A 12,744-nucleotide genomic window follows, 5' to 3' on the forward strand; every position below is an offset into this window, starting at 1 on the left:
GTACAGTGGCTCACTCCTGTAATGTAATCCCTGTACTTCGGAAGGCCAAGGTAAGAGGATTGCTTGAGGCTGGGAGTTTGAGACCGGTCTGTGCAACATGGAAAGACCTCATCTCTACAAAAAAAGTAAAAGAAAGTTGAATGTGGTGGCGCACACCTATGGTCTCAGCTACTCAGGAAGCTGAGGTGGGAGGCTCACTTGAGTGCAGGAGGTCAAGGATGCAGTGAGCTGTGATCTTGCCAACGCACTCCACTTTGGATTTGCAAAATGATGGCCTGTAATAGGATGCCAATATGTGGCATGTATTTGAGGCACAGTCATAATGGAATTTTTAAGTAATTAAAATTATTTCACGACTAATTAACAACAGTTTATAACCCCATAAAGCATTCCAATTTAGGCATTTCTATTCATACTCCATCTGCCAATTATTAAGTAGAACAGTACAAAAATAGGAAAGGGGAAGCCATTTCCAATTATGTTCCCATTTTTTACTTATTTAGGGCAACAGCTTAACTCATTTACTTCTTTTGATTAATAGCATTTAATATATATAAATGACTATAAACATCCATTATGAATGCAGAACACTGTTTATTCTATTTTTATAAAGCAAAATGGAACTATCCTGACTTTTAGATTTGTCTAAACAAAGGCCAATACTAGTCAGAGAAAACATCTGGCTGAATAAAGTCAGAAAATTCCCAAGGACATACTTAACTACTTCTAAGCATGCTTTCAGAACAGACGCACCCATATACGTGTCTTGCAGTCCAGATGGAATGATGAAACTTCCAAGACCCTCTTGGCATTTATTTAAATGTTTGGCTGTCCAGATACAAACTTTATCCAACAAATAAGAATTACTATTCCGGGCTTCTCCCTCCTCAAGATGGCCGCTGAAGACGAGTTACTGCTGCCGCGGCTCCCAGAGCTATTCGAAACCAGCAAACAGTTGCTAGATGAAGTAGAAGTAGCGACTGAACCCGCCGGTTCCCGGATAGTCCAGGAGAAGGTGTTCAAGGGCCTGGACCTCCTTGAGAAGGCTGCCGAAATGTTAAAGCAGCTTGACTTGTTCAGCCGAAATGAAGATTTGGAAGAGATTGCTTCCACCGACCTGAAGTATCTGTTGGTGCCAGCATTTCAAGGAGCCCTCACCATGAAACAAGTCAACCCCAGCAAGCGTCTAGATCATTTGCAGCGGGCTTGAGAACACTTTATAAACTACTTAACTGAGTGCCGTTGCCATCATGTGGCAGAGTTTGAGCTGCCCAAAACCAAGGACAACTCAGCTGAAAATCACACTGCTAATTCCTCCATGGCTTATCCTAGCCTCGTTGCTATGGCATCTCAAAGACAGGCTAAAATAGAGAGATACAAGCAGAAGAAGGAGTTGGAGCATAGGTTGTCTACAATGAAATCTGCTGTGGAAAGTGGTCAAGCATATGATGAGCGTGTTCGTGAATATTATCTTCTTCACCTTCAGAGGTGGATTGATATCAGCTTAGAAGAGATTGAGAGCATTGACCAGGAAACAAAGATCCTGAGAGAAAGAGATACTTCAAGAGAGGCATCAACTTCTAACGCATCTCGCCTGGAGAGGCCTTCAATGAAACCCTTCATTCTCACTCAAAACACGGCCCAAGCCAAAGTATTTGGAGCTGGTTATCCAAGTCTGGCAATTATGACGGTGAGTGACTGGTATGAGCAACATCGGAAATATGGAGCATTACCAGATCAGGGAATAGCCAAGGAAACACCAGACGGAGTTTCGCTCTTGTTACCCAGGCTGGAGTGCAATGGCACGATCTCGGCTCACCGCAATTAAAGTATAATTTTAAGAAAGAAAAAGAAAATCACACATAGGCACATTATAGCCAAACTGCGGAAAACCAGAGAAAAAGAGGAAATTTTGAAATCATCCAAAGATAAAATACACATTACAAATAGAAGAACAAGGACATAAATTATTGCTGAATTTCCATTAAAAACTAGGGGAGCCAGAGATGGTGGAACGTCTTCAAAGTGGTCGGGGGAGGAAGCTGTCAACGTGTAATTTTATACCCAGTGAAAAATATGAAGATGAAATTAAGACGTTTTCAGATAAATGAGAGCTAAAAGAATTCTTCACCAGAAAATTGGCATTAAAGAAATGCTGAAGGAAATTCCTCAGGCTCAGGGAAATGGTACCAGATAGAAACATAAATATTCAAGGAGCGAAGAGCAGCAGAAATGGTAATTATGTGGGTAAATACAAAGAACTATCTCCCTCAACCCAATTTTTAAAACTATACATGGCTTCTCAAAGCAAAAATTACAATACTGTCTCGTGAGGTTTATAATGTATTAGGTGTAATATATATGACAACCATCGCAAAAAGGACAGGGTAAATGAAAAAAAAAAAAAAGAATTACTATTCCGAAAATAAGTGGTTCAAACCATCCACTTGCTTGTAGAAGTAACAACTGAATTCTTCATGCTTTAATTCATACTGTACTAACACTGTTTCTATTCTAGAATTTGAAGACCTGCAGACAACACACATTGATTGGGCTCCCATCCTGTACAAGCCACTGTGTTGCAAGTCTAGAAAAATGAATGAAATACATCTATCTCTCCAAAAGTGTCTTGGTAGGAGAGAGAGAATTTACTTATGAGTAACTATAATGCAATAGCAGGAAATTACATAAGAGAAGACATAGTATTTGACATAGAATGTAAAGTTGGTTAGGATTTCAAGAAGCAGTAGTACCAGGAATAAAGGGAAAAAGGCGGAAAATATACAGCGTAAATGCATGACCTTTTGCAATATTATATACGATAGGTAGCAGACACTATTGACACTCAACCCATATCCCTTTGTAACTCTCTGTTCTCTGCACACTACCTTCAGACACAGAAGCATGAAAGCTGGTTAATCAATCCTCTGTTTCTTCACCTCTCAAGTAGGAGGTACTGGTACCCTCTCTTAGAGGTCCCCAGCAGGATGGATACCAATTACCCACATTAATAGACTATGTATTGGCTATTTTCCCTTCCCTGTTTAACTTCCCTATTTCCCTAGCAGTGCTTCCCAACATTACCTCCCATATAAAATTCTTCACTCAGACTACTCATAAGATCAGCTTTTTGGGGAATCCAAACTAAAACACAATAACTCAGCCAAGTGGGGCTGTTACTGATGACTGACAGAATGATTTGTTATTTTACAAGTCACTGGAATAGAGCAGCATTTTCCCAAACGGTGATCCACAGGATATCTGTCACCACTGATTTGCTCTTCTTGGAGATTTAGAATACACATTAGGATAAGGACAGCATTAAAAAGTCCAGTGATGTAATCCCAGCACTTTGGGAGACCAAGGCAGGTGGATCACCTGAGGTCAGGAGTTCTAGACCAGCCTGGCCAACATGGTGAAACCCCATCTCTACTAAAAATACAAAAAATTAGCCAGGCATGGTGGTGCACACCTGTAGTTCCAGCTACTCAGGAGGCTGAGTCAGGAGAATCACTTGAACCCAGGAGGCGGATGTTGAACGAGCCAAGATCACATCATTGCACTCCAGCCTGAGCAACAAGAGTGAAACTCCATCTCAAAAAAAAGAAAAGTCAAGTGGCAAAACCAAAACCTATTTAACATTGTTTGAGAGTTAACCAAACTTACTTGGCACCCTTATTAGCTTCCCAGTTAAAGCCAGTTTGGAAAGTGCTGGAATTGATATTGATGTATTTCTAATTTTAATGAAATGTACTCTTCTTTCATAGGGACCCAGAGCCAAATTAAAACATGTTTGCTAGTGTTCAAATATTCAAAGTTTTAAGCCAAATTTTCATTTTTTCAAGTATATTTTCAGTTGTTTGCTAATGATAGCAGATTGATTTTTGAATGCCTTACCCTAAGCAATGTTCAATACTGTTGAGACTCTCAGCATTCTATGCACCAATGGCCTTGACCTAATTTTCTGTGGGAACCCCCTACGCTCAGAGGCAGAAAGAAGGTTTAAAAGGATTCTAGAAAGATGTCAACAGAAACATGCATCCCTGCTGCCCAATGCCTCACATAGCCAATCCAAATGCCTTTTACCTGTCCTGCACAGGGGCAGCCACAGGGCCCAGAGGGCAGGTGGGGGCTGAAAAGTGTGAGAAAGTCCTGGTCAGACATCTTGGGAGTTCTGAGGAAGAAGCTTTCACACAATTTTGCTTCCCTCCAGACTGAACTAGAATCTGGGAAATTCCCGTGGCAAGAAACTCTGTTCTCACTTCCTAGAGATACATTCGCTCCCTAAAAATCTCAGAACTCACCCCACCCCAGAGGTGAGGTAGTGAAAGCCACTGGGAGTAGTCCAGAGAGGAGCTGTGGGAGAGCTAAATCTGGAGGTGAGTCCTTCCTGCCAGAGAGACTGCGAGAATCTGGTCTTTCACTCTGAAAAGACCGTGAACAGTGTAGCAAAAAACTTGCCTGAGAGGAACTGCAATATTAAAACAGAATTCCTAAAGGCATCATAAAGGAAAAGAAAAAACACCTAATGAGGGTCAAACAGTTCAAAATAAGAGTTTCTGAGACCAATAAGCATGATTTTTTTTCACTTTTAGGAAAATCAGTGGATGAAATGAAAGAGAAAATGGACACTTTCGACACTCATATTGATGGTATGAAAGATCAAAGGGGAAAAATATTACAAAACACAATGCAAAGAACTTCAACTTCCAGCCACAAAGGAGCAACATTTCTGGGAATAATCTTCTTGCCAAAAACCATTATAAAAGTTGTTGGATACATCAAGTATCTGTTTAACATCACTGGAGAACAACAAGGCAGGCAAAACTTTAAGGGTCAAAATTTTAGAATTGGGAAGTACATTGAGGTGAGCTCCACATTCACGTGTAACTTTTCCTTTAGGACATATTCTAGTTCACTGCACTGAAAGTTGGAGCCTAGCAGAAATCAGTGATCATGGGCTTGTGGAAATCTCTTTGGTCTGCAGAGAAAAGTTAGTTTGGTGTTGCCCAGGGACTAGTGTCTCAAATAAGAGGAGAGAAGTAAACTAAAAAATTTCTAGCATCAACTTCACCTTGAGATGTTTGCTAATTCCTAAGTTGTGTGCATGCTTAAGTGAGAGCCCCAGAAACCAAGAAGAAAGCCATATCTGAGAGGCTAAAGAGTTCTTAAAGGACTTCAGCAGTCTAATAGTGCTACGGAATCAGAGAATGAAATTCAAGCTCAGCAAAGTGGGATGGTCCTATTAAGCATGTAAGAGTTTAAGTTGAGACTCCAGAAGGGAAAATCCCTAAGCGTAAAGGTAATATTCTGCCAGTAACAACAAACTGGAAATAGACCAGCCATGACAAAGGCTAACACCTGCCATCAATTGCATCATGGTGATCTTCCAATGCTGTGTGACTACAAGGAAACAGCTAACATTAGTCAAAGCAACCATGGTTTTTCATGTACAGTGTCCTGCATTCAATTAATAAGAATTTCTTGACACATCCAGAAACATGAATAGATGCCTGAAAATCAATATATAAACCAGATAATAAAATATGGTGTTATCAGACATGGAACTTAAAATAATTATGAATAATATGTTTAAGAAAGCAAAGGATGAAAAAAATATATATATATATATAATTCAAGAACTTCACTATATATGATTCAAGAAATTATATATATATACAACTCAAGAACTGAAAAACACATTTATTGAAATTAAAAATTCAATAGATGAATTTCATAGAAGAGAGAACTGGCAAACTGAAAAATAGATCAACAGAAAATATCCATAATTGAGAGAAAATAAAAAGATGGAAAACGCAGAAAATAAACATATGAGACAAAATTAAAGAATCTAAGATGTGCAATTGAGTCCCAGGAAGAGAGACAAAACAAAAACAATGATTAAAGAAATACTGGCCAAGATTTCCCAAAACAAAAAATAAATTAATAATAAAAATATCAATTAAAGAATTTCTATAGACTCTTAACAGGATACTTTATAATAAGCTTCCTAAAAACCCAACACAAATAGAAGACATTAAAACCTTCCAGAGGGGAAAAATGACATTACCATCAAAATAGTAATAGTACCAACAACTGTCTTTTCCAAAGAAACTGTAGAATCCAGAAGACAATGGAATGACATCTTTAAATGCTTTAAGAGAAAAGTACCAACGTAGAATTCTACACTCAGTGAAACTATTTCAAAAAATAAATGTTCTAACAAATAAAAATAAGTCAGTTCCAGCAAAACTCCACCAAAAGAAATGCTAAAGGGAGTTTTTCAGATGGAAGGAGAATGATCTCAGATAGAATAATTCAAGAAGAAATGAAAAGCACTGGGAAAAAGAAATATGTGACTAAATTTAAGTGGTATACTTTCCTTAGAACTTAAAATGATAAGCTTAATATATCCTTGCAAAATTTTTAAATATATGAAGAAGTAAACATTGACATCAGTAACACAAAAAGGTAAAGGAGAACAAATGGAGTTGAGTTACAAAGAACCGGACTCAATGGCTCACACCTGTAATCCCAGCACTTTGAGAGGCCAAGGCAGATGGATTGCTTGAGTCTTGGAGTTTGAGACCAGCCTGGACAATATAACAATACCCTGTGTCTACAAAAATTAGCCAGGCATGGTGGTGTGCACTTGTAGTCCTAGCTACTCAGGAGGCTGAGGTGGGAGGACCACTTAAGCCCAGAAGGTCAAAGCTTCAGTGAGCTGTGATCACACCACTGCAATATAGCCTGAGTGACAGAGTGAAACCCTGTCTCAAAAAAGGATTATGAAGTTATTAGGTTGCTCAAGAAATGATAAAAGCATTCATTTAAAGTAAACTGTAATATGTTGATTATGCATGTTATAATCTGTAGAGCAGGCACTAAAATAAAAGTTTATACCAGCTTCATTAAGATATAGTTCATATACCATGCAATTCATGCATTTAAAGTACACAGTTCAACGCGGCCTTTTAGTATATTCACAGCTGCAGGCAACCATCACTACATTCAATTTTGAGCATTTTTGTCATCTCAAAAAAAGAAAAAAAACAAAACTCTGTCTGTACTCTATTGCCCATCTCCCCATCCCAGTCAGCTCTAAGCAAATACTAATCTAGTTTCTGTTTCTAGGGATTTGTCTATCCGTGATATTTCATATAAATGGAATCATACATCTTTAGTGACTGGTCTGTTTCACTTAGCATAATAGTTTCAAGGTTTATCCATTTAATATTCCAGTCTAAGGATATATCACATTTTTTTAAAATTTTTTTATTGCATTTTAGGTTTGGGGGTACATATGAAGAACATGCAAGATCGTTGCATAGGTGCACACGTGGCAGTATGATTTGCTGCCTTCCTCCCCTTCACCTATATGTGGCATTTCTCCCCATGCTATCCCTCCCCAACCTCCCACTCCCCGCTGTCCCTCCCCTATTTCCCCCCAACAGACCCCAGTGTGTAGTGCTCCCCTCCCTGTGTCCATGTGTTCCCATTGTTCAACACCCGCCTATGAGTGAGAATATGCAGTGTTTGATTTTGTGTATATCACATTTTTTAATCCTGTGTTTGGTTTAAAAAAATGAGTAGTTTCCACCTTTTGGCTATTATAAGTAATTTGGCTCATGAATATGTTTTTGCGTGGACATGTGTTTTCATTTCCTGCGAGTATATACCTTGGAGTAGAATTGCTGGATCATAGGTTAACTCTATGTTTAACAATTTGAGGAACTGTCAGACTGTTTTCCAAAGTGGTGGCACCACTTTACATTGCCACAAGCAGTGTATGAGAGTTGCAAATTCTCTACATCCTCACTAACACTAGTTATTATCTTACTTTTTAATTATAGCCATCCTAGTGGGTATGAAGAGGTATCTCACCATGTGGCTTTGACTTGCATTTCCCTGATGACAAATGAGGTTGAGCATTTCTTCATGTGGTTATTAACCATTTATATATCTTGCTTAGAGAAATATCTATTTAGATTCTATGCCCATTTTTAATAATGTTATTTGTTTTTATTACTGAGTTATAATTGTTCTGGCAGTTTCACTTTCCACAGTTTCAGCTACCTATGGTCAAAACTGCAGTTCAAAAATATTAAATGGAAAATTCCAGACATAAACAATCTACATTTTAAGTTGCATTTCATTCTGAGTTGCATGAAATCTTCCTCCAACCCACCCAGAATGTGAAACATCCCTTTATCCAGCATATGCTGTATATACTACCCACCATCAATTAGTAGCCATCTCAGTTACCAGGTTTTAAAAATAACATAGTATAGATAGAATTCAGTACTACCCGTGGCTTCAGGCATCCACTGAAGGTCTTGAAATATATCCCCTGAAGGTAAGAAGGGGAGATTACTATACTTTCTAGAAACACATCCCTTATCAGATATATAATTTGTGGATATTTTCTTCCATTGTTATGAGATGTTTATTCATTTTCTTGATAATGATCTTCAAGGCATAGAAGTTTTTTATTTTGATGAAATCCAATTTACCTATTTTTTCTTTTGTACTTCTGCAGATTTACCCTTATGTTTTCTTCTAAGAATTTTATAGCTTGAGCTCTCACATTAAGGTCTTTGATTCATTTTGAGGTGATTATTGTATATGATATAAATACTTGTATATGGTATAAAGGGTCCAACTTTATTCTTTTTAAACAAGTTGTTCCAGCATAATTTGTTGAAAACACTCTTCTTTCCCATTAAATGGTCTTCGTACCCTTGTCAAAAATCATTTTATCTGTTATGCAGTCTCTATATCGTTTTAGTCTCTGTATCATTAATTTCCTTTCTAATGTTTATTATTTTTTGCCTTCTGCTAGCTTTAGCTTTACTTTGCTCTGCCTTTTCCAGTTTCTTAAGGTGGAAGGTTAGGTTATTGATTTGACATTTTCTTCTTTTTTAATATAGGCATTTACAGGTATAAATTTCCCACTAGCACTGCTTTAGCTGCACGCCATACATTTTAGTATTTTGTGTCTTCATTTTTATTCATCTCAAAGTGTTTCTAATTTCATTTTTTATTTCTTCTTTGATCTATTGGTTATTTAGGACTACATACTTATTTCTACATTTGTGAGTTTCCAAAATTTCTTTCTGTTGCTGATTTCTAATTTTGTTCTATTATGGTTAGAAAACATACTTTGTGTTTTTCTATCATGTTAAATGTATTCAGTTAATGTATGTAATGTATGGTCTATCCTGGAGAATGCTCCATCTACTCTTGAGAAGAACATTTATTCTCCTGTGTTAGATGAAGAGATGTTTGTTAGGTCTAGATGGTTTGTAGTATTGTTCAAATCTTCTATTTACATGTTCATTTTCTTCCTTGTTGTTCTTTCCATTCTTGAAAGCAGAGTATTCAAGGCACTATTACTGTAGAATTGTCTGCTTTTTTCCTTTATTTCTGTCTGTTCCTACTTTATGTATTTTGGTGTTCTGCCACTAGATATACATATGTTTATCATTGTTATATCTTCCTAATGGTTGACCTTTTCATTATTACAAAATGTTCCTATTTATCCCTAGTAATATTCTTTCTCTTAGGGTCTGTTTTTTCTCATATTAGTATAGTCACTCCAGCTTTCTTGTGGTTGTCGTTTGCATGATATATCTTTTTCCATAACTTTACTTTTGATTTCTTTGTATATTTGCATCTAAAGTGTTTCTCCTATAGACAGCATATGGTTGGATGTTGTTTTCCTACCCAGCCTGGCAATCACTGCCTACTTTATTGTATTATTTAATCCATTCACTGGAGGTGTGCTTAATAGTGTCCAACATTTCTCTAAGACTTGCTGTTTATTGTCATTCTTTTTTCTCAGTTGTTTAGATTGCATAATCTCTTTGAATCATCTTTCAGTTCTCTGATTCTTTCTTCTGCCAGTACTAATATATTATGAGCCCCTCTAGTAAATATTTCATTTAAATTACTGTACTTTTCAATTCCAGAATTCCCATTTTTAAAAATTTCTATCATTTTCTCTACTCGATGTGACATAGTCATTATACATTCTTTTACTTGTCTAATCATGGTTTCCTTTAGTTTTTTAACATAACTATAATGGCTATTTTGAAATCTTTATTTCTTACATCTAGTCACTTACACAAACACTTCAGCTGCCTGCTTTTTATTTCTGGTGTATGGACCGTACTTTCTTGTTTCTCTGCATATCTCATAATTTTTGTTGAAAATCAAACATTTAAAATAATATATTGTACCACTTCTGGATACCCATTCTCCCTGTCTCAGCCTGGTCATTGTTATTTGCTTGTTTACTAGTTTAGTGAATGGCTCGTTTTAAGGAACTCTATTCCCTTCTTCCCTGTAGTATGAAGTCTCTGATGTTGCATCTCAGGGAAACAGCCTTTGATATGCCTAGAGTCATTCTAGAATGACAGTGGTTCTCCACAGCTGTCTTTGACTATCTCATTCTCTGACCACACCCCATTTTAAGCTCCATTAATTGTAATTCTAGCTCCTTTGAAGAGATAGTTCCTGAGGTCAGGGTTTGAAATTTGTTCTGACCCCAGGAGGTCCTCTCCAGCTGTCTCTTTCCTGTTTCTCTCTAGCAAACTAGTCGACTTACAATACGGCCTGTATGTCCAATAAATCAATCAATCTTTTCACAGTTGCCTTTCACTACCATTTCCACTGTTTCTGTGAGCTTCTTGGGCTTGAATTGCTCCAGGTCTGTTGCAAATAAAATTAGTTTTTAGGAGTAGAGATTTGTAGCTCTATGTTCTACAGTCTGCTTTCTCTCCCCAGAGCAAACCTTTGAGCCAAGATTCTAGCGCTGAGTACATAGAGAACATGCTTCTTTCCCAATGACACCATTGCTTTAGACGCTGAGCACTCAATGGATGGGGGAGGAGAGAGCATCAGTTTATACCTGTCAGCATGGAACCCCTGCCCCATGGGCTGGGTGCAAGGGCAGTCTGGACCCCAGTATTCTAAGCAGCACAATTCCCAAGGTAGAGCCTCCATCTCATGAGTAGTGCTGGGTAGAAGGGAGCCCCATCTCTCAGCCCCACTCATGTGAAACTTAGTCTCACCAACAGGTAGCTAGGAGCAGGATGAGAAATGCTGACATTCTGCCCCTCCTTGGAAGCTAGCCTTTTATCTGGGAGCTGGGGAGAGGGAGCCTTGTGTTCTTGGTTTACCAGTCTGGAGTGGAGTTTCCATCTCACCAAAGTGGGAGGGGGAAGGATGGCACAGATATTGGTTTAAATACCAAAGACTCTTGCAATTCTTTCCAAGTTTTAGAAGATTTTCTTAAATATATGTTTAGTCATTTTCTGTGTCCATAGGGCCACTTTCTGAGACTAAAACTGGTTGTGCTATTTTTAAAATCTTCACCAGTTTTACTGGGATATGGGTCCACTTGTCACACTGGACCAGCACAGTGTTACAGAGCTTGTCACACTATCATATTGGAAGTGGAACTACTAAAGTAAAATCATAAACTATATAACTAATAAGCTAACAGAAGATGAAATATAAGAAATACTTCAACAGTGTATGAGAAGGCAATAAAGGAAGAAAAAGAAAACAAGAACAGATTTGACAAACATAATATATAAGTAAGATAGTAGACAAAATCAACTCTATCATTAATTACATTAAATCTAAATGAACTAAATACTCAAAAGATAAAATTATCATTAATATATCTTGCTTTGAGAAATGTCTAATCAAATCATTTGCTCACTTTTAAATCAGATTGTTTTGTTTTGTTTTTATTGATGCATAATAGTTGTACATATTTGGGGGTACATGTGACATTTTGATACATGTATATAATATGTAATGATCAAATCAAGGTAATTAGGATATGCATCACCTCAAACATTTATCTTTGTGTTGGGAACATTCTAATTCTTATAGCTATTTTGAAATATACAATAAATGATCATTAGCTATAGTCACCCTACTGAACTATCAAACGCTAGATTTTATTCCTTTATCTAACTATATTTTTGTACCTATTAATCAACCTCTCTTCACCCTCCCTTTCCCCTTCCCCTCTCAGCCTCTAGTAACCACCAATCTACTCTCTATCTCAATGAGATCCACTTATTTAGCTCCCACATATGAGTGAGAACATGTGATATTTGCCTTTCTGTGCCTGGCTTATTTCACTAATGTATCCCCAGTTCATCTATGTTGCCCCAAGTGACAGAATTTCATTCTTTTTTATGGGTGAATAATATTCCATTGTGTGTATATACCACATTTTCTTTATTCATTCATCTGTTTATGAACACTTAGTTTGATTCCACTTCTTGACTATTATGAATAGTGCTGCAATAAACATAGGAGTGCAGATATTTCTTTGATATATATTAATTTCCTTTCTTTTAGATATACACCTAGCAGTGAGATTGCTGGATCATATGGTAGTTCTATTTTTAGTTATTTGATGAACCTCATTGCTGTTTTCCATAGTGGCTGTACTACTTTACATTCCCACCAACAGTGTACAAAGGTTCTGCAACTTTATCTGCATTCTTACCAGCATCCATTATTTTTTGTCTTTTTGATAAAAGTTCTTTTAACCAGGGTGAGATGATATCTCATTGTAGTTTTGATTTGCATTTCCCTGATGATTAGCAGTACTGAGCATTTTTTCATGTACCTGTTGGCCATTTGTACATCTTCTTTTGCAAAATGTTTATTCACATCTTTTGCCCAGTTTTAAATCAGATTGTGTTTTTTTGCTAT

The 12,744-nt window shown here is 37.2% G+C and overlaps 1 pseudogene across 1 annotated transcript; it reads left to right on the forward strand.

The window, feature by feature from the left end:
- Positions 1 to 884: 884 nt before the first annotated feature.
- On the forward strand, positions 885 to 1,950 carry LOC105714238 (immunoglobulin-binding protein 1-like; annotated as a pseudogene). Its single transcript, XR_001106771.2, has one exon. The product of XR_001106771.2 is annotated as an immunoglobulin-binding protein 1-like (transcript).
- Positions 1,951 to 12,744: the final 10,794 nt, after the last annotated feature.

This window comes from Aotus nancymaae, unplaced genomic scaffold (assembly GCF_030222135.1).
Source record: "Aotus nancymaae isolate 86718 unplaced genomic scaffold, 86718_ANA_hifiasm-v0.15.2.pri h1tg000058l, whole genome shotgun sequence".
Lineage (NCBI taxonomy): Eukaryota > Metazoa > Chordata > Mammalia > Primates > Aotidae > Aotus > Aotus nancymaae.